The sequence below is a fragment of the Rattus norvegicus genome, chromosome 16 (assembly GCF_036323735.1).
Source record: "Rattus norvegicus strain BN/NHsdMcwi chromosome 16, GRCr8, whole genome shotgun sequence".
Taxonomy (NCBI): Eukaryota; Metazoa; Chordata; class Mammalia; order Rodentia; family Muridae; genus Rattus; species Rattus norvegicus.
This window is the reverse complement of record NC_086034.1, coordinates 26,863,445-26,886,492: the sequence shown is the minus strand read 5'-3', so window position 1 is coordinate 26,886,492 and position 23,048 is coordinate 26,863,445.

Sequence of the window (23,048 nt, the reverse complement as noted above, 5' to 3'; positions counted from 1 at the left end):
ATATGTTTTAAAACACTTAATAGATCATTTCAGTGAGATTTCAAATAAATGCTCAGGTTTTTAATTATTTTATGCATATGAATCTTTGTGTATAAATGCATCAAGTGTGTATCCGGGGACCAAAGAAGTCAGAAGAAGGCATTGATCCTCTGGGACTCTGGATCTTCTGGGACCAGAGTCACAGACAGTTGTGAACTACCATGTGCATTCTGGGAATCAAACCTGGGTCCTCTACAAGAGCAACAAGTGCTCTCAACCACTGAGCCAACTCCCCAGCCCTCATTTTAGTAAGACCTTGGAGAATGAGTATCACCTCTCCAGAGCCATTTTAAAGAATGTATAATATTGTCATTGGCAGTATTTTTATTGTCCTTTTTAAATTTTTCTTGCCTAGCTTAGCTGCATAAGCATTCTACCATTGATCTACACTTCCCACCCTTAGGCAGACATGAAAACATGCTCTAAATATTGGAGCTTTATTTGTATGTCTAGAGCAGAAGGGGTTAGACATTCTAGTGTGGGTCAGAGTGGGATTATGGTTGGCGCTGGTACACCTTGAATTGTCTTTTAAGAAGGGAATTCGTGCACCTCCACCCCATTTGGTCTAAGGGATGTGTTCTGATGAACAGACATTCCACAGGAGTTACATTCTGTGTTTCTGCTTTCTGTGTTTTAGCTCAATCCAAGGGTCAGTTCTGCCAGGAGGTGCAGCTGTGAGCAGGTGGCGCACATCTGCAGGCCCTTACAGAGGTGCAGCTACAGAAGGTCTGATTAACAGTAACCTTTACTTCCATTTCACAAGCCCTAACTAATGTGGTGCCACTTTAAACTTATCCCTTAAGAATGGGAAAAAAAGCATAATTTGTCAGGTAGGTGAGTGGGCTTGAGAAAAAAGAAAACCAAAACACAAGAGGAGATGATTTTCTTAGCGACCTGCACTCCACCTTCCTGCTCCTAAGTGCATCTAAACACAGCCAGGGCTGAGGCAAATCATATCTTTGTTCTTTGCTGCCTCAAGCATCTCTTAATTTGAACAAATAAGATTTCTATCCTTCTACATTTCTTTTCCTGTGACTTCCCTCACAGAACTCTACAATTTTCTGGGACAAAGAGATCCGTGACTGGCAACCACTCTGTGTCTCTAAACCAATTTCAGCTTTGCGTTCATGTCACAATGCCCCCCGAGTTACCTAGTCCAGTCGTGCATCCGCATTCACCAAGGGTTTGTGACAGTGCAGAGAGAACAGGAGCATCACAGGGAAAGCACCGCGGACATTAGAAAGGCCAGCAATGAGACACATCCTCATGTTGGAGACCCTGAAGTCTTTCTTTGAAAAATATCTGCTTGCATTACTTGATTTTAGAGCAGAAAAGGATGGAAATTTGCCAGACCCTATATTTCTTCTCATTGAACATTATTCCTAGACTATGGGATTAAGAGCCAAATATTTAGATGGAATAATAGAGGAATGTAATACTCCAGAAAGTAACCTTCAAATCTCAAGAGCTTTCTAAACTTATTAATAATATAGGATTATTTTGTATCAACATATACGCATAGATATGTATAGTGACATAAGGGGTTTGAAGATCTGGATTCTAGCCCTAGTCGTAGTACTGTGTGGGTGATAAGCTTAGGTTCCCATCAGGACTTGACTTTTCCTGGCTGTGAAGTGGGTGAGTTACACCAGTAGAGTCCAGTGGTCTATCTTAAAACACTTGTTCTTTTCGTTGTACTCACATATCACAAGACATCAAATAATTATTTAAAGGTTTGTCATTTTGGATTGCATTTGTTTTGAAATATAATGTGGCAAGGGGGTCCTGACTAGCCTGTACCACAGTGTACCCCTGAGAAATTACTCAGTGCAACAGATCTGTTACGAGAGGGCTTACTTTGGGGAAGGGAGGGGAGTCAGGACCTGGAGAAGAGGTAGCAGACATGCAGACAGGCAGACAGGCAGACAAACCGAAGGGAGCAGAGCCATGAGGACAGAGAAGAGAATGGGCACAGAGAAGAAGAGAAAGTGTGAAAAAAAGAGACTGGCCAGGAACACATGTGAACAGGGAGAGAGAGCTGGAGTGGCAAGCATTCCTTTTATAACACCCACACATAGCAGTGGCAAGTGATGACATAAGCCATTACTAGGTCTCTGGGAGGAGCCTAGTGGAATCACCTGTAAACTAACAGCAATTATTATAGAAAATGTAGCTCTCACTCATACAACTCCATATAGATCCCCCCTCTGTGTGTGTGTGTGTGTGTGTGTGTGTGTGTGTGTGTGTGCATGCATGCAGGTGTGTGTGCCAGAGCATAGGTAGGTAGAAACCAGAGTTTGATATTGGGTGTCTTATTGCTAAACTGGAACTCACTGATTGGCAGAACTGGTCAACTCCTGGGAATCCCCCTGTCTTGACTGCTCACCCTCGGCATTGATTTATAAGTTTACCCTACTTTTACATGGGTGATCTCAACTCAGTTTCTTGTGCCTGTACAGCAAGGGTTCCCCTATCCCATCTCCCCAGAGTACCTGACTCTCAACATTTCTGTCATCATTTTAAGAAAAAAGGGCATTCAGTTGTCTCTCTCTACAGAACAAACTACATATTTCTATTTACATGCCCGCTTTATAAACTCAATTTTAAAGAGGGAATATATACTGGGGATGTAGAAGCAACTCCATTGAAAAGTGCTCGCCAAGATATTCAAAGGCCTAGACTTGATTCCCAACCCCACAGTGTACAAAGGAAGGAAGAAAACATTTTTTCTCTTAAAAGAAGTTTGAGCCATTTTACACCCCCAGTTAGCATAAAAGAGGCTCCCAGGGAGCACATGGTCTTCCCTGGTCAAGCTGAGCAGATTTCCTCTTTTTGCAATAGTTCTCAGTTGATAACCAGGTTACCCATGGTGCACAGGGACACTGACAGGCTTCATGTGTAGAACCATCAACAGTCTACAGAGTTCAGTAGTGTCGAGGACTCAGAATACCTCAGTGTTGTCCACCTGGTGAAATACCAGCCTTGCAGGTTCTGCTGTGCTCTTTTCCTTTACACAGCTTTTAAGCACTGAAGCAGGAGAAGGAGAGATTGCAGGCAGGTTCCTACCTCTTACCTGATACCTTCTGGGGTAATGAAACCCTGCTCCATGCATGGCATTCAGCTATGACTTTGTTGCTGTGGACTAGAAGATAAACCTATTACTAAAATGTTTGCTACCCAGAGTGGTATGAAAATACCTAAATGCTTAAAACACAAAGCTGCCTATTCTAAATGTTGCATCTCTAAGGGAATTTCATCTTTTCACAGCTTTCAGAGTTAGCTTGAGGACAATGATAAAAGAGTATGCATAATATATTCAGCCTTGAAGAAAAAATCTTAGGGGATTTCACACCAAGAACTATTTAAACCTTTGGATTATGATCATCTTCCCAAGCTTTGTCAAAGACAAGAAGACAGCTAAAATCAGTGGTTGGCAGCTATAGGTCAGATCTGCCTGCAGCTATTTTAATTTGGACTGTCTTAGTATGGCTTGTATTACTGCAACAAAACACCATAACCAAAAAGCAAGTTGGGGAAGAAAGGTTTTATTGGGCTTCCACATTCCACATTGCTGTTCATCGTCAAAGTATGTCAGGACAGGAACTTAAACAGGACAAGAACCTGGAGGCAGGAGCTGATGCAGAGGCCATGGAGGGGCACTGCTTACTGGCTTGCCTTCCTTTAGAACCCAGGACAACCAGCCCAGGGATGGTCCTACCCACAATGGGCTGGGCCCTCATTAATGATACTAATTGAGAAAATTCCCTACAGCTGTACCTCATGGAAGCATTCCCTCAACTGAAGCTCTTCCTCCCTGATGACTCTTAGCTTGTGCCAAGTTGACACAAAACTAGCCACTGTAGCCACCATAGAATCTTCAAAATTCAAAAATTTAATTTTCCCATCAGCTCTGAAAATGGATATTTCTGGAAAAATAGGAGATGATTAGCATTTGATTGTACGACTAGGCTAGTGTGAGGAAGGGAAATGGCAGAAGACACTCAGCATGGGGTATGATATTGAGAGCTATTACATATTGGGCTTCCTCCTACTTTCCTGGAACATAATTCTAAAACCCTTGGGATTTTCTGAGTGATAGATGCCTTTTGTCTTCCAATAGGGTTTACCAGATGGCTAGTTTGAAGGCTAATCTTCATTGTCAACTTGATTGTATTTAAAATCACCTAAAAGATACATATTTAGATGTGTTTCTGAGGACATCTCCAGAGTTTGAGGTGGGGCAATATTCATTCTGGGTGTGGGCACATTCTTCCGGGTCAGCGTAATGAACCATGCTACTCTCACTGCCTGGCCATATGGGCTAGATTCCTTTAGATCATGAGCCAAAATAAACCATTCCTCCTTAATTTTCTTTTGGTCAGGTATTGGGTCAAAGCAAAGAGGAAAATGACCAATATAGTTCAAGGACTCCCCAATATCAACAGGATGGAGAGAAGTCACAAGAAAGAGCAAAGTGAAGACCAGAAAGTTGGAGTTGTAGCTTTACCACCTGACCTCCTAGGAAGGGACAGAAGCTAGGGATTAAACTGGCTGATGCTTTGGGCAGCCATGCCTACATAATGAAGCCTCCAGAAAGAGCTGCTTCGGTGTTCCAGAGCACTTAATACATGTAGGCCCCTATGCCAAAGAGGGCACAGGAGCTCTGCCACCTTCCACCAACATAATGCTGGGGGCAATGTCTTTAATACAAGGGCCTTTGGAGTTTCAGAAGATGCAAACTACCACAGTAGGTTCTACATACTGTAAGTGTGAGGAGATCCACTCTGTGCATAGCACCTGAAGGACAAGGGAGTGTGTGAAGGTCTAATGTCAGTTCTGCTATATCCTTGACCTCCTGTGTGTCTTCTTTATTGCTTGCTTAAGGGCAGGCCCCAGGTCCAGCAGTGGATGGCCAACACAAAATGAATTCAATGGTATTATGCCATCTTTCTCTCTCATAGTGCTTCATGTGAGGGGTTTTTCTGTTTGTTTGTTTGTTTTGTTTTGTTTTCTTGTGGTTTTTTTGTTTGTTTTTGTCTTAATGGATTTTGCTTGTACATTATGATTTGTAACACGTGTGATTTTTGTACCCTTTGTTCTTTGTTTTTAATTGTTTAGTCTGGCTTATGGTTGTTTGTTGGTTTGTTTGTGTTTGACTGTTTGTTTTCTGAAAACAGAATAAGAAAGGTGTGGAGTTGGGTGGGGAGGTGAGGAGTATCTGGGAGATGGAGTGAAAGGAGAATGAGATCAGAGCACATCGTATATAATTTTTTTCTTTTAAATCAAATACAGCTAACTTTAGACCCATATTCATTCTTGGTCAGCCTTAGTGGTCTATCTTAACTAGTAATGAGAGTAAGGACAGGTGTGTAAAGATAAACCAGGAAGCAGAAAACAGAAAGGAATGATAAAAGGTAAAGTTCCCAGGAGCCATAACCCTCACAGGGTGTTCGATCCTTGTGATTATCTCCACATTCTCACCTGCTTTTTCATCCTGCCTCAGTTACAGATGTCCTCCCAGAGGCAGGCACAGGACCTGGTACAATATAGCTACTCCTTGTATGCTTGTTGGCTGAGCCAGCCCCAAGATTGAAAATAGGAGAACCAGAAACTAGACTGCCAAAATCTTCATTTCAGCACACTTATCACTGGACCCCATTGTAATTTTAGCAACTGAAGTGGACTCACCAAAGAGGAGAGCCGTGAAAGGTGGGCTCCCTCAGACTACACAATAAGTACTATTAGTACTACACTATAAGTACTGCTTATTTCAGAAGCAGTACTTTATTAGAATTTCTGTAAAACAAAGCAAAGGAACTATGGCAGAACAGGTACCCTCTGCATAGATTTTTTGCTTTTCTTCCACGGTGATTCTGTGCAAGGCCTAAGAATTCATTGAAGACTCAGAACTGCAGAATTAAGGATAAGCTTCAAATTATTAGAATCAAAATGACACCATTGTGAAGCTGTTCCCTTCACACAGATACAAAAAATATGTGTGAGCTCTGTTGATTTAAAGCCTTTGAAGGGATATCTAATTTAATAACCAGTAGACTGTGATTTAAATGTTTTCAATCAACAGGAAATTCTCAGCAAATGATGACACTGGGTGGCATTATCATTCAGGTCACTAGAAAAACTAATCTACCCAAGAGGTCAGGACACTAATTTCCAAGAAGGAGAAACCTTCTTTGGGAAATAGGCAAAGCCTTATGTTAAATTCATGGTGTCCTCAGTGAGGAATGCAGAAAGCTTAATAAGTTATGTCCTCTGTCCTTTAGGAGCTGGCAGCCTATAGGAAGAAGAATGAGTGCCACATCCATAGGGAACAGAGAAGGTGTGAGCAGGAATATCAGGAACACCAAGGTGGGGGTTGGGTGGTGGGGGTGCTGTGCCTCTGACCTGGTCTTATATAATAAAGAAGTTGTCTGGCCTTTGTTTCAGATTTCTTGTGTGGAGCTTCTAAAACCTTTGGAACACCTTGAGTGACAGTTGTGAGCCCCTTGGATCTTGACTGAATCTTGGAAACAAGATGACTCTGGGTGCTAAGGAAATGGCCAAGTAGGTAAAGTCCTTATCACTCAAACATGAGGACCTGGCTTTGAATCCTAAGAACTCATGTAAAATGTCAGGTGCTAGATAGAGAGCTACAGTAATCCCAAGGTTCCTGGGAGGAGATGGGACAGAGACAGGAGAGTCCTGGGATGCTTATAGGCCAGATGAAGGAGACCTTACTTTAAAACAACATGGAAGGTGTCCCATAGCACATTTAAGTTCACATTCACACACAAATGTATACACATATGCATATAAACACATACACTGTACACACACATGTTTAGGAAAATAACTTTTTATCATGATAACAATATAGATCATATGTGTGAATGCACACACACATATATATGTGTATGTATACATGTGTGTGTGCATGTAAGTGTGTATGTATACGTGTGTGTGTGTGTGTGTGTGTGTGCTTGAATCCAGCTTTAGTTAAGGCTCTAACACACTTTCTATTTTCCTATGTATTTATTTATTAAGAAAGTAACAAATCATTTTTAAAAATATAAGTAGTAAAAGAATGAGAAATAGTTGCCATTATTTCCACTGTGAAGGCAGAGTTTTATCGTCAATATTTCAGGCTGATTATGCAATGTTAAATATGTCAGATCATAATATTTACAGGGTATTATGTATCATTATATTCAGCATGTTGTGACTACAGCCATCTTGATGATAGCTGTCATTTTGTGGGACACATGACCATGGCACACATCCTACCTACCCCTTAAAGGACAAATAGAATCAGTAATATAATATAATCAGTCAGTTTTTTTCCATAGACTGTTTCTACTGCTTGACATGTTGAGACTTTGGAGGACTCCATGGCATCTAGGTTGGCCATAGTCCACCTGTGTGAAGTTTAGTGCGTGAACTTTCTCCTGCCATTGTGATGATCTTTCTATCATGCTGTCAGCAAGACATACTTCAGACTATAAGTTAATTTTTTAAAAATAATTTATATTTATTTTAAGTACATTGGTGTTTTGCATCTATATATGTCTGTATGAGGATGTCAGATATTGGAGTTAAAAAAACGTTGTGAGCTGCCAAGTGAGTTCTGGGAATTGGACCCCTGGGTCTTCTGGAAGAGCATTCAGTGCTCTTAACTGCTGAGCCACCTCTCTAGCCCACTGTCTGTAAGTTCTTCATAAATTACACTCTGGACTCCTAAATTTGCCCCAAGTCTCCCAACACCTTCAGTCTTTGGGCATTGGTTTCCAGTTGCTGGAATTTCTGAATCAATGCCATATAGTTTTATTGTTGTTATAAATTCTAGAGATGCTCAGCCACAGGCTTTATAAGAGAAACTACTCCCCAAACGGGCACAAATACATTCACTTGGAACAGTATTTTATGACATCCCATAATTGCAAAGCAGATTATAACTGCCATATTACTTGGATCTTCCTGGTTGGCAGGTTCCAGCATTGAAGACTTAGGCATGTTTTGGCTCTGTAACTGGAGATTTTGTGGTATTGTCCTTGGCCTCGTCTTTGTTCAGTTGTCCTCCATGAAGGAGGGTCCAGTTGTTTCCCTCACTAACTCTATTCCAAGCCAATAACTTAGCCTGGGTTATTTCTCTTCCATACCTTATCTCAAATTTTGACTCAATGAGTCTTAGTACACATACCATGAAGTAAACAAAACAAAACAACCTCTCCAAAGAGGTGATCACTCCCCTGACTCCACCAGGAATCCATATGATCAGGTCTGAGACAATGATCAACTGGCCACAACTACATCAAATGGCTAACACACCCACACCTTCTCAGCACCCACATTTATCCATTCACACCCCCAACACACATTTTCATCTTTACCCTCCACCCTCACTTCTGTCCTTTACCCCCTGCCCCCAACCAGGCTCTTCTTGCAAGCAGTCATGATGCTACAGTCAACAACCACAGAAACAGGGCTGGGTTGTGTGACTTCTGTCCTTGTTGTTAATGGCTGTACTGACACAACTCTTTTCCTGATTCCGCTGCCACTGCTGATTCTCTTTGCTGTTCAGATCATTTTTGGGACAAGTGGCCAGGGGTGTTCTGCTCAGCTCTCTGACACAGAGGGATGATGTAAGATTTGGGGCATAAGCCACCTTGTGTGTTCAGATACAAATGGCCAGCTACCCTTTGTCTCCTGTATGCCGTGGGTACCTTGAACCTCCTGGGTGGTCCATGTCTTTCTCTTGGACTTGTCTCATTTGCTCTGTGTGTGCATTGCTGCTGACCTATCTCTCCTTGTTTTTCTTTTCTCTTACAAGTCAGCTAAGGAGGAACAAAAACAGGCTTAAAACAATTGTGTGCACACATATAAAGGGAGTTTGGGGACTTAATTGATACCATTGATGATTGTAAATTGGAAGAAAAGTGAAGTCAGTGAAAATAATTTTGCCAAATCATGAAGTTAACAACAGAAATGTCATAGTAAGTATGATGCAAATAAACTATACTGTGTGTTTCAAATGATTAAATGGAGTTTAACTGGGAGAATATCTACTAACTAGTATGTATCAATACCATTCACTACTAAATATCAAATTCTTGTATTCAACACAATATTGAAATTTTAAAAATGAAGCTGGAAGATACTTACAGTAGAAACACAAGGACCCACGTTCTGATCCCCAACACCCACGTAAAAACCTCTAGGTGTTGGGCTGCACACCTGAAATGCCCTTGACAGGGGTCAAAGATCGTAGGATTCCTGAGCCTACTCTAATTAGTGACTTTCAGTGTCAGTGGTAGACTTCAGGTTAAACTAAAAATCAGAGCAACTAAGGAAGACTTCTAAGGCTGACTTCTGGCATCTCCATGTACAGTGCATGGGCAATCACATACATATGGACATTCACACACATATGTAACACACATAAAAGCACAGTAGAAGCTGTAAGGGATAAAAATGACAGAAACGACAGACCTGAGTTAAAGTAGGAAAGTGCACAACCACAAATAGGTTAAAATGCACAAGGCAGGCTACATCAAAGGTTACCAAAGAAGTGACACAATTAGAACTCTCATGCAACCATGGGCAGGGATATGAAAACAACACAAGCACCTGAAACAGTCTAGAGGATGCTTAATGAATGGAACCTAACCCTATCAGGCAGACAATTATGCAGATCCAAAGTAATTACTAAACAGAAGTGAAAGGAAAAGATACACAAAGACTGACACGTGACATTCGGTAATAATTTTGCCATAGTACCTGCAAACAGGACGCACGCAATTCAAACATCCATTGGGAGGTGAACTGAAAGGCAAACTTGGTCTATCTGTGAACTGGAATATGACTCGTCTTAGACTTTTATTGTTGTGAAGAGACACCATTAACAAGGCAACTCTTATTAGGAAAATATCTAATTGGGGCTGGCTTACAGGTTCAGAGGTTTAGTTCACGACCATCATGGCAGGACATGGCAATGTGCAGGCAGAAATGGTGCTAGAGAAGGAACTGAGAATTCTACATCTTGTTCCACAAGCAGCAGAAGGAGACTGTGTGCCACGCTGGGCATAACTTGAGCATAGAAGACCTCAAGCCTGCCTCCACAGTGACTCACTTCCTCCAACAAGGCCACACGGCCTAATAGTGCCACTCTCTATGGCCAAGCATTGAAACATATGTATCTGTGGGGAGCCATTCCTATTCAAAGTACCATGTTACTTAACTATAGAAATGAACAAACTATTTATAAGCACAACCATGCTAATAGGTTTCAAAGTAATGTTGCTAAATGAAAGAAGACACAGACCAAAAAGCAAAACAACACCCCCAACAAAAAGCAGAAAAACCCAAACAAACAAAAAACAGTTACCTCCACTTTAACTAAGCTCTAGAAAATTTAAACTAACATCATAAGCAGTGATGGAAATAAAATTGATGCTTGACTATGAGGAGAAACAGGGTTGGGAAGCTGACAAGAAATTCAAGGGCCTATGAAAGCTTTAGAGATGATAATATTTTGAAATATTTATTTTCAGATTGTTCAAATTCAATGTGAACATTTTATTTAATAACAAATATATAATAAGCACAATAAACATGTAAAATAAGTTACTTAATATTTAATTACATAAGGTTTTGTTTTGGGAAAAATAAGACATTACAGTCTCACACTGCATCCTTAGAAGTTGAAAGAAAAGAGCAGGCCAGGACTGGAGGAGAGGTAACTGGCTAAGTGGTAGACATAGAATAGCTTAAATGGTTAAATAAGTTGAGAGCTTCTGGGGAATGAGCCAAGGATTATGGCCTACACATTTATTAATAAATATCTGGCCTCAGAGTCATAATTCCAGGAGCAGGAATGGGAAGGGAAAACAGATATATTAACAGGGACAATTTTGGGGAGAGGACAGATCAATAGTATAAAGTTTATTTTCTGCAAATTATTTTATAAATTTGATGGAAAAATCCAGGTCACTACAGAGTTTTTCAAGAAGTTTAGGAAGCTATTATAAAACTCATGATTGAGAATAGGTATGATACACTGTTGAAAGACAAAGGCAAGTGGGATTGGCCCTGTCCCTTACCCTGCCCTTATGTATAGATTTAATATTGAAGCAACATTGGTAGTCCTAGGAATGAGCAGACCAATGACATGGAGCAGACACTCCAGAAATGGATCCTGTATCCAAGAAAATTTAGTTTACCTTAGAAACTAAATCTCCCAACAATTGAGACTGGAGGGCCCGGATGTCACTCATTTGTATGATGCTTGCCTAGTTTGCATGATCTCCAGAATCTCGTTAACCACATGCAGTGCTGCACACCTAAGCACTAAACAGGATGAAGAGTTCAAGGTCATCCATGTCGATGTAGTGAGTTTAAGACCATCCTGGGCTACCTCAGACCCTAACTCAGAAAAACAGAGAGAGAGAGAGAGAGAGAGAGAGAGAGAGAGAGAGAGAGAGAGAGAGAGAGATTTGTCAACAGATTTAGAAGACTTTTCTGGACATAAGGGAAAATAATTTAGAGCAGAAAGTGTCAAAATCCTCAATATATAAATATATTAAAACAAATAAAATAAAAATTATGTAAATATACCTGGAATATTTGTGTATAATTGTCATATTACGAAGGCAAATATACTAAGTATGACTGCATGACCAACTATAACCTTATCGCTGAGAGGCAGAAACAGCTCATTCTGAGAGCTGGTTAGCCAGAGACTGGTAATAAAAGGTGAGCTTCAGTGCTTTGAGAGACCCTATGTCAAGGCAATGAAGTAAAAAAGAGACACTTGATATCCTGCTCTGGCCTTGGTGTACGTACACATGGGCATGTGCACCAACTTCTGTTTGAACTAGGTTTTTACAAAAAAAAAAGATGATCAGATAAATTTATTCAAATAGGAAAGACATCTGCGAATGAAGGAGTAAGTTACAAATGACTATTAACATGTGAGCAGATACCTGTACCACTATTAAGTATGTTATCAGTAAGAAAGATACCATCAGATCTGCAGACAGGCCAAAGTGGAAGTCTGCTAGCTTAGTTTGGCAAGGCATAGTGTTGATGAGTGTGTAAACTGGAGCATGTTTAAAACACTCTTAGATGCTGCTTGTGATTGGAAGTTCTACTTAGTAGAAATCATGTATACAAGCATTCAGGATATTAAATTAAACAAACAGGTGAGTGCAGTCTATGAAATTTCATTTCACTTTCAGTGTGTGTGTGTGTGTGTGTGTGTGTGTGTGTGTGTGTGTGTGTGTGTGTGTGTGCATGTGCGCCAAAGGACTATATCAGGTGCCCTCTTCTATCACTCTCCCCTTCTTTTGTTACAATTTATTTAATTTTATTCTATGTGCATTGATGTGAAGATGTCAGATCTCCTGCAATGGAGTTATAGACAGTTTTGAGCTGCCACGTGGGTGCTGGGATTCAACCCGGGTCCTATGGAGTTCCTATGGGAACCATCTCCCCAGCTCTATATTTTCTGTTTTCTTTACTTGTACATCTGATTGTTTTGGGAGTTGGGATTCACTTCTACATGTCTTTAATAAACATCTGGTTTTGTAGCTAAAAGAATGGGTATGTAGAAAGTCATTAGCTTGAGGCCACCTGCCTACTTAAAGTTCTACGTAAGGAAAGGAAAGCTAAATTAGTACATAAACAAACTAAAACATAGCATAGGAATATGTTCTCTATATCAAATAACCAGTTTTCAGTCAATAGCAAACAGTTCAGCCCATCAATTATTTGCAGCTAACTGATAAGACCCTGCCCAAATACTGCAGCAGATTAACTGTAACCCGTTGGGCATTGTTGTTCTTATTGTGTTCCTAGATCTATAAAGGCAGTCTACTGCTAGTCTTTAGATGTGATTTTGATTTTTTCTTTCCTCTTCTGTCATTTTACCCTGTTGTCACATTTTACCCTGATTGGCATCTTTGAAAATATCCCTTTCTAATGCTCAACTCATGTGGTTTAAGTGTGGAAGACCCCACCCAAGACAGCCACATGTAAGCTTGGAACTGTGGAAAATATTTACTAAGAAAGAGGTTTTTACTTCTCCACAGTGGCTGAAATCTTAGGATTAAAGACAGGCCCTACTATGTTGTTTAGGAGTATAGTGAGGTCCAACAACCTGAACATTGTGCCAGGGGGTGCATGGAGAAGAAAGGTTGCTTACTGTATGGAGGCCAGGAAGAGGGAGACAGAGAGAGAGAAGGAGAGGAAGAGACAGAGAGAGAAGACAGAGACAGACAGACAGAGACAAAGAGACAGAGATATACAGAGACAAAGAGACAGACAGAGACAACATATACACAGAGAGACACAGAGACATACACATACAGAAAGACATACAGACACACCACATACACACAGAGAGGCAGGCACACATCACAGACACACACAGACAGAGATAGAGAGAGACACAGAGAAACATAGAAAGAAACACACATACATACACGGGGGGGTGCCCAATCCCTTTCCCCAAGGAGCTACCTTTTAAAGTTGTAACCATTTCTAACAGCAGCAGCCTAGCAACGAAGCCTTCAGCACATTGCATTTAGGGAACATTTAAAGCATGACAAGGTGAGGTCCAGGGAGAGAACGAAAGGGGTCACCTCAGACTGGTGTCCTCAAATCTCGCTGCTGATAGAATCTCCTTGGGTACAAAATAAAAAGTTTCAAAGCCTCACCTAGGAAATATAGTTAGGTTCTCTGTGGGCTGGAGCCATGAAGAGGTGTTTTCATATGGAGCCAGGATTCAGAATGGATGCTTTCTTAAACACTTCATTTTTTTGGATCAGTAAAGTGAGTACAGTGTCAGAATTTGAGAGCAACGATCATTTAGATAGATGTCACTGATCTTGAAGGAAGATAATAAGGTTGTCCAAGAAGAACAAGTATGACTTTGGCTAGTTTGAGGGTCAAAAAGAGCGTGTGTAAGTTTAAGGACAGCTTGTTGAGAAGAGCTAAAACTAGTGGCCAAGAAAACAAATGTCTGTCATGTTTTTGCTCACTTGATGGGCAATACTGAAGATGATGGAGAGCTAATGCAGTGAGGTTGCAAATTTGAAAACTTCACAAGCACGACAAGGAGAATGGGGAGGTCAACTGTGGAAAATTAGTCACCCAGAGTTGAATAATGGCTAAGGGGACTAAATGGTAGAGGTGAATAATTGTTTCTTCTTTCTAGGAGCTCAGTGGATGATGTCGAATTCCCATGTTACTTCTTTATAAAAGGGTTTAAATGTTTTCTTTATACACCCATGAAGAAACTTGGTTGTTGGTATATTTATACATTTGTCCAGAGTCAAAGAGAAAAAAAACCAAAATTATATAAATTTAATTCAAAAAAATTTCAGAACTTACAGAGCAGGAGGGAACTAGAAGACACTTAACTATAGGAAGTATTTAATCTAGGGAGATGACTCAGGTGGTGTCCTAATTAGGGTTTCTGTTGTTGGAACAGATCACCAGGATCAAAGCAACTTGGGGAGAAAAGGATGACTTCCACTTCCACATTGCTGTTCACCAAAAAGTCAGGACAGGAGCTCAAAGAGGGCAGGAGCCTAGAGGCAAGAGCTGATGCAGAGGCCATGGAGGGCTGCTGCTTACTGGATTGCTCTTGGTAGCTCAGCCTGCTTTCTTATAGAACCCAGGACCAGCCACAAAATAGTATGTGGCTTCTCTCTTATAGAAGCCAGCCCAGGGATGGCCCCATCCATAGTGGGCTGAGTGCTCCTCGCCCACATCAATTACTAATTAAGAAACTGCCCCATAAGCTTGCCTATAGTCTGATCTTACAGAGACATTTTCTCAGTTGAGTCTCTTCTGGTTACTCTAACTTGTGTCAAGTTGACATAATACCAGCCAGGACAAGTGGTAAAGTGCTTGTCACACAAGTATAAACGTCTGAGTTCAAATCCCCAGAACCCACCTAAAAAGGTAGGGGCTGGACCACACACTTGGAATCCCGGCACTTGAAAGGCAGAGCAAAGAGGATCTCAGGGCCAGCGCAGTGGCACAACCTGTCTTAAAAAAACTAATTGGGTGACTGAGGAAGACCGGCAATGTTGACCTTTGCATATATAGTCATACTCAACATGGGAACACACATACACACACATGTGCACATATTTATAAAGGGAAGCATTTCATCAATAAAAGGTTTTAGAAACAGCTCTAGACCATAAGAGCTATGAAATAGACACAGAAATTGCATCTACAAAATTAATAACTTAAAAAGCAGTTTCTTAATCTGCCCAGACTGGAGACACTCTTTGTAGGTACGATGACCTTTCAACTAAGCTTTAAATGTGGGTGACTGTTCATGAGCCTATACCGTGGAGATTTGTGTATAAAGAAAAAGGAGAGGGGCTGGGGATTTAGCTCAGTGGTAGAGCGCTTACCTAGGAAGCGCAAGGCCCTGGGTTCGGTCCCCAGCTCCGAAAAAAAGAACCAAAAAAAAAAAAAAGAAAAAAAAAAAAGAAAAAGGAGAGGAAGCTGAGGCTACATGTATATTTTCATAGGGCTGGTTTAAGGGGCCACTAGAATGCCACATCAAAGACTCTGGGAGCAACAGGGAGTCCTGAAGGTGGAAGAGAAAGGGGTGTCTCAAGGTCAGAATCTAAAGGTTCCACTTCAAAGCAACTGATGAGAATTGACTGTAATGATTGACTCAGCTAAGACTGGGGAAGGCAGCTTTGTGAGAGGCATTGTGGAAACAGCAGGTTGAATGATTGGATATCGGAACAATAGACTTGGAAAGTCAGAGGATAACTTCACCTCCCATCACCTTGAGACAGAGTCTCCTGCTTTTAGGGACCGTGTCTGTCAGATGAGCTTCTGGAAGCTCTCATGTCTTCATCACCCTTCTTACCATAGGACTGCAGAAGTGTGCAAGCTTTTTGTGGACTTCACATGGGTTCTTGGGATCCAGACTAGGTCATCGCACTTGCATGGCATTGCAAGTAAATTACACCACCTCAACAATGCCTTAGTTTTTATTTCTAAATTAGTGTCCACTCACCATAAAATCACCTGGAATCCTACGATCTAGAGATAGCCACCATAGTTATTCTCCTGTTGTCTTGTTTTCCCTGTTGATATGTCTTCCTTTCTTCCTTCTTTCCTTCCTTCCTTCTTTCCTCCCTCCCTCCCTTCTCTCATTACCCCTTTTTTAATTGAAAAATAATACACATACAGAAAGCTTCAAAAATCCCAAGTGTATAGTTAATACATTATTAACAATAAAAAAAATAAAAGAACACAGGACCTCCAGAGATAGCTTAGCAGTTAAGATCAATGATTGTTCTTCCAAAGGACCTACATTTGATTCTTATCATGGATATAATGCATCACAGCTATCTGTAACTCCAGTTCCAGGGGATCCAACACCCTCTTCTGTCCTTACATGGCACCAGGCTTGCAGGTGATACACAGACATATACATGTATATGCAGGCAAAACAATCATTGATGATGATGATGATGATGATGATGATAAATTTTTCTTGAGTACAATGAAGTAACTACTAGCCACATTTTATAAAGCTCTGTACCGTAAGCCCTCTAGTAGCCTGTCAACTACTAAATGCTTATCTTTACTCCCTCAGTACTGACCAAAACCCTCACTTGAGACACTTCCACCAAATACTGCCAATGGAGACTCATCAATGATTTTTATGTGCATTCTGTTGTATGTTCTTGCTGTATACTATTTAATTTATGGCATGACTGTATAGCTCAATGGACTTCTCCATTCTAATGCACCTGAGTAATCTTTGTCTTGTATTCAATCCAAATACAACCTTTTAGTATTATGTACACCCGGGACTGCTGGTCACTGAGTATCTGTCATCATCTAACAGATATGAAGAACTTCCCACAGTGCACCACTCTGCTCTCCCTGCAGTTGTGAGAGTTTCCCCATCCCAGACCCAAGAAGGCCAGACTTCTTCATTTTGACTCCAGTGTTAAATCTGCAGTGGCATTCATTGGCTTTTGAGCTAGATTTCCTTTATTATGAATAAACACAGTGTTGCCTGTTCTTCCTGCTCACTGGCAGTGAAGTGTGCACTCACACCTTTCCCTATTTTTACATTGAGTCATCTCCTTGCTGCACTGGGAGAAATCATTGTGTATTCCAGATAGGAACCCAATGTCAGTGTTTGCCTTGAGTTTTCTCTGCGGCTGTCCTTTCAAGTGTATTGTGTTGTGTCTTTTGATGTGAAAAGGTTCCGAGTTCTAAATGCTGCCCAAGGCATTGAGGTTTTCCTTTGTATGTACTGTTAGGCTCTTAGTCATGAAATAGGTGCCATCTTCCCTAGGAGAGACTCTACTATTGATGCTTTGCTGTCAAATCACTTTCTCATTGCTCATTCCTATAGACTAGTAACTCTTAGCATGGGTCAGAGAAGCCTCTCTTTGTCAAGAAGGCAATTAGTATAGAGATTTACAAATGGTTGACATTCTGGAAATTAGTGAGTGTATTAGTTTCAAATGAGCTATCTTTCTACCATTTGGAAAGGCCCAGGGTGGGTCTGAATAGAGTGCTGGAAAGAAGAATACAAGACACATTGTTTGGGAAGAAGCATTGGGTAATGTTGTCTTCATAATCATAGACAGACAGAAGGAACACAAGGGATGAATGTACACACAAGTGCGCGCGCGCGCGCGCGCGCGCGCGCACACACACACACACACACACACACACACACACACACACACACACACACACACACACCTAAGCATGGAGGTGGGAAGGGGTTAGTTGGCAGATAGAAGAGAGTTGGAAAAGAGGGTAGGGGAAAGTGAGCTGATTATGGCCACGATACAAACCATACTTGTCTATAATTGTAAAAAATAAAAGAAAATGAGGTTTCTGCCTATCTCATGGTTAAATTGCATTGTTCTAGAAAACTATGATGCTCTAAGAAATCTAGCCAGGCAGTGGTGGCTCATGCCTTTGATCCAAGTACTCAGGAGGCAGAGAAAGACAGAGCTATGTGAGTTCAAGGTCAGTCTACAGAACTAGTTCCAGGACAGCTAGGGCTTCACAAAGAAACCCTTTCTTGGAAGAACAAAACAAAACAAAATAAAAACAGCAACAGCAACAAAAAGAAAAAATTAACCATTTTTACCAGCAATCCTTAAAAAGGCATCCCAAGCTGGCAGGGTCAGCTTTAAGCAAATGCCTAAACCACCACCTGAACTGGATGGGAAGCCGGTGCCTACATGTTTGAGATGATAATAAGAGCGAGAAGAAAATCTGACTGTACAGTGTGGGCCACCTCATAGTTTATCTGAGAAACAAAAAGGCAGAGAAAACATACAGTAAACAAAATCTGGAAGTAAATGTTATAGGAGAACTTGCTTCCACTCCCTAATCTACCCACCTTGAATTTGTACTAAGAATGAGGGCCCATGAGGACTTCCCACATGCTTCCCCCCTCTCCAGTTAAGTCTGAGCCATCATTGAGGTAGAGTGTGTCTACACAAATACGTCTTCCTGACTGTACTTTCCCGATGCCTTTCCTATTTCGAAGATAGTTTCTTTTTACTGCTTTTATACCTCACAAAACCAAATAGTAAAATTTTGGATAATTTTGTTGCCTTTTAAACTCTTTAAGTTACTCTAATAACCAACTTTTCAGAAGCTAAGTCTTGCAAAAATGTCTGAAGTTAGGTTTTTTTAAAATTTATTTACTGATTATATTTTTGGGACATATTTTATGAGAGTTTTTATTTATAATTATAATTCAAATATTATACCCCATTTATATAACCATCTTTTTTCTTCCATTTTTATTAAATTGGGTATTTATTATTTACATTTCAAATGTTATTCCCTTTCCCAGTTTCCTGTCCATCAGCCCCCTAACCCTTCCCCCTTCCCTTGTATATGGGTGTTCCCCTCCCCACCCACCCACCCCCCATTACCGCCCCCCAACAATCCCCTACATTGTGGATCCAGCCTTGGCAGAACCAAGGGCTTCCCCTTCCACTGGCACTGTACAATGTGGGTCATTACTAGGCTATTCACTGCTATATATGGAGTTGGAGCCATGGGTCAGTCCATGTACAGTCTTTGGGTAGTGGTTTAGTCTCTGGAAGCTCTGGTTGCTTGGCATTGTTGTTCTTATGGGGTTGCAAGCCCCTTTGGCTCTTTCAGTCCTTTCTCTAATTCCTCCAATGGGGGTCCTGTTCTCAGTTTAATGATTTGCTGCTGGCATTCTCCTCTGTATTTGACATATTCTGGCTGTGTCTCTCAGGAGAGATCTATATCTGGTTCCTGTCAGCATGCACTTCTTAGCTTCATCCATCTTATGTAGTTTGGTGGCTGTATATATGTGGGCCACATGTGGGGCAGGCTCTGAATGGCCATTCCTTCAGTCTCTGTTCTAAACATTGCCTCCCTATCTCCTCTTATGGATATTTTTGTTCCCCTTTTAAAGCAGGAGTGAAGCATTCGCATTTTGGTCATCCTTTTTGAGTTTCATGTGGTTGGTGCATCTTGGTTAATTCAAGCATTTGGGCTAATAGCCACTTATCAATGAGTACATACCATGTGTGTTTTTCTGCAATTGGGTTACCTCTACATAATCATCTTTGATTTTTGCCTCAGATATAGTCATTTTAACAAAATATTTATAGCCGTATTAGAATACTTTTAGATTAAGTAATTTAAATATTGAGTTGCTTTTTTAAATGTGAATTGTTTTTCCTATAAAACATTTATTACTTTTCCCCCAACTAATTTGGCATTTTTATCCTGAAACCCCATAGTTCTTTCATTCATCCACCTGTCAACTCAGAATAAAATTTATTTGATTACAAGGAAAATTAACTTGTGTGGAGCTAATTAGGATTGCAAGCTGGAAAACACAGATTTTGGCCTGTAAGAAATGTTTCAAGGTTCTAAAGAAAAGTGACTATATTATAGCCTAAGTAAACCCCTTTCACTTGCTAGTCAAGAATTATGACTATTACTATGAAACACTAAGCCTTGTAAAGAAAAAATTGGTGACATCTCAGTCTCTGGGTACTTTGAAGCTCAACTGGAGTTAATAAGCAAGGGAAGTCCTGTAGAAGAGTTGGAGGAAGGATTGAGGAACCAGAAGGGGATAGGGATGCAACAAGAAGGCCAACAGTGTCAACCAACTTGACCCTTAGGGGCTCCCAGAGACTGAATCACTAACAAAAGGGCTGGACCAAGGCCCCCCATGCACATGTAGCAGAAATGAGTTTGGTCTTCATGTGCGTCTCCTAACAGGGAGCTGGGGTGTTGTCTGCCTGTGGATCTTCGTTGCTTTACTGGGTTGTCTTGTCTGGCCTCAGTGAAAGAGGATGTACCTAGTCCTGCAGTGATTTGAGATGACAGAATGGGTTGGTTTTTCAGAAGGGACCTCCCCATTCTCAGGGGTACAGGTGAGGGTGATGTGAGAGAGAGAGGACTGGCAGGAGAAGGGTATGTAACTGGGATGTTAAGTAAATTAAATAAAACAAACAAACAAATAGGAAAAAGTAAGCAGGGTATTAGGGATATGAGGTCTGGTCCATCCAGTGATCAATTTGTACCTAAGTCTGCAGCCCACTTCAAAAGTTTAGTGCCAGTCAGGTTTGTTTGTTGGCACAGGTTTATAATCCCAGCACTTAGCAGGATGCAGGTTTGAGGTCACCTGGTTACATAATGAGGTCAAGGCCTCCTTATGGGCTACCCAAAGGCCTATCTCAAAAGAGCAAGCTGTAGTCGTCTGCGGCGGGCCTATCTGAGTGCACTAACAATGGTCTCCACCTCCCAATTGAAAATTCTCAATATGGATTCTTTCCTCAACCTCCAAGTTCTTCTTACTTCATTCGTGTCTCTAATCAGTCTGACTTTTGTGTCATTTTGGCCCCTTTTATCTCTTTGTATGTCCTACATTTCATTAATACAAAGTTCCCAGGTCAGTTCTTTAGTCTGACCTGACAAACTTTAATTCTGGGAAACCTTGTAAGTTCCTTTAGTGTTACAAGACTTTCCCTCTTGGAGAGATATAAATGTTGATAGCCTCCTTATAAAGTCCCAATGACAAATCAAAGTAGGATTCCTCTAAAGTTCACTTGAGAACCTGTCATAGTTACTTTTCTATTGTTGTAAAGAGACGTCATCACCTAAGCAATTTATAGAAGAGTTTAATAAGGGTTTACACTTTCAGAATATTAGAGTTCATGATCATCAATGTAATCATCATGAGCATATCAGCAGGCAGGGGAGTGGCCTAGAACTTTGAAACCTTAAAACCACCAACACTGACACACCTTTGAGAAAGCTATATATCCTTCTCACACAGTTCCATTTACTGGGGATCAATTATTCAAATACATGAGCCTATGGGGACCATTCTCATTCATATCACAATACAACCAAAGTGGTTTTTTTTTTTTTAGTTCTGAGGAGAGTACAACTGAGGAGGCCACTTCTGGGAACATGAAGAACCCCAAAGCAGCAACACTAGAAAGTCTGCATTCACCATGGAGGATGATAGTCCCACAACCATACAGATGAAGTCCTCTTTCCTCTACCATCCCCAGCCTATGTACTCTAGCACTTAACCACTTATAGTTGTGGTTGAATCACATAACCAATGGTTGGTTTGTACACAAAGAGGGTCTCAAATCTTAGATGGGGCTCCAGTGATCTTCCACACTACTCCTTCCACAAAGAAATATCAACATCTGTCTTGTGATCGTCTCTTGAAAGCAGGTCCAACAGATCTAATGTAGAAGGTAGTTGTTCTGCTTGGAGGACAACACTCTACAACATCCAGACAACTGATGGAGCAGCATGCCTCAAACTTATGTTTGAAAGCCATCTAATAGCAAAGACAAACTAGGTTCATTCAAGTTTATCATTGAACCTCAGTTTCTCAAGGATTTGGGTTGCACCCCACATATATCTCAACTGCAAATTGTTCTATATTTCCTATTCCTGGAAAATGGCAGCCTAGTCTTTGTTTATAAAGAAAACAAAAATTTATAACCGTCTTGCAACCCAACTTTGTTTCAGGAGGTTGTTATGACTACCCCATAACCACTTTGCAATTATGTCTTTATTTTAGCAGGTCGTTTTGAGTAATCTGTTATGGTTATGGTTCTACTCCTATAACTCTGCCTATTTTACTCACCAAATCCTCCATTTGGAAATTCCCAACCCCTGAGCTATAAAAACCTTATTTTCTTAATGTCCAATGCTAACCTCCTGAGCCATGCCTTAAGGGGAGGCAACCCATGTACTGGAAGTTAAAAAAAAAAGAGCTTGCTTTAAATAATTGATTGCTTCAGTTAATTTGACTGTGATCATCTGAGTTGGTCATCTTTCTTCTCCCATTTTTGAGATTAAGAACAATCTCAACAATTTTATATCTTATTCTGATCTGCTTTTTATTTCAGCCTAATGCTTTTTCTAGAGAAGTCCTATATTCTTAAACTCTCTGCTGAGCAATGCCTTATGCCTAACAACTAGTCACTCTGAAAGACTTCCTGTCCATGTCAAGACCATTTCCCTTCTCTTCATCTATCTTCTTTCAGATTGCATCTGTATTTTTCCCACGTGTCTTCATCTTTGAAGGAAAGGTGCTTATTGTTGTTGACATCAGGAAAAATGTAAAGATTCCAGAATACAGAGGAGCCATAGGCAAGCTAACTACAGGAGAGCGTCAACTGTTATCATTGAGAAGACCTCAACTGTCAATCTAACAATTATGGTCTCAGGGTAATGAGAGTTGAGGAGGCAAGTATGTCAAATAATTTAGGTGCTTAGATGTAATGAAATTTCTGCCATGATAGAATTATAACTAACTTTTGTAAGAGATATTGCAAATGAAAAAAACAAACCTCTTTATCTGACTTCAGTGTGTATTTACCAAGTCCTCTAGGTAGATATTACCATTAGAATTTGATGAACAAGGAGACAAGCCTAAGGACATTTTGCAATTTACTCAAAATAAGATT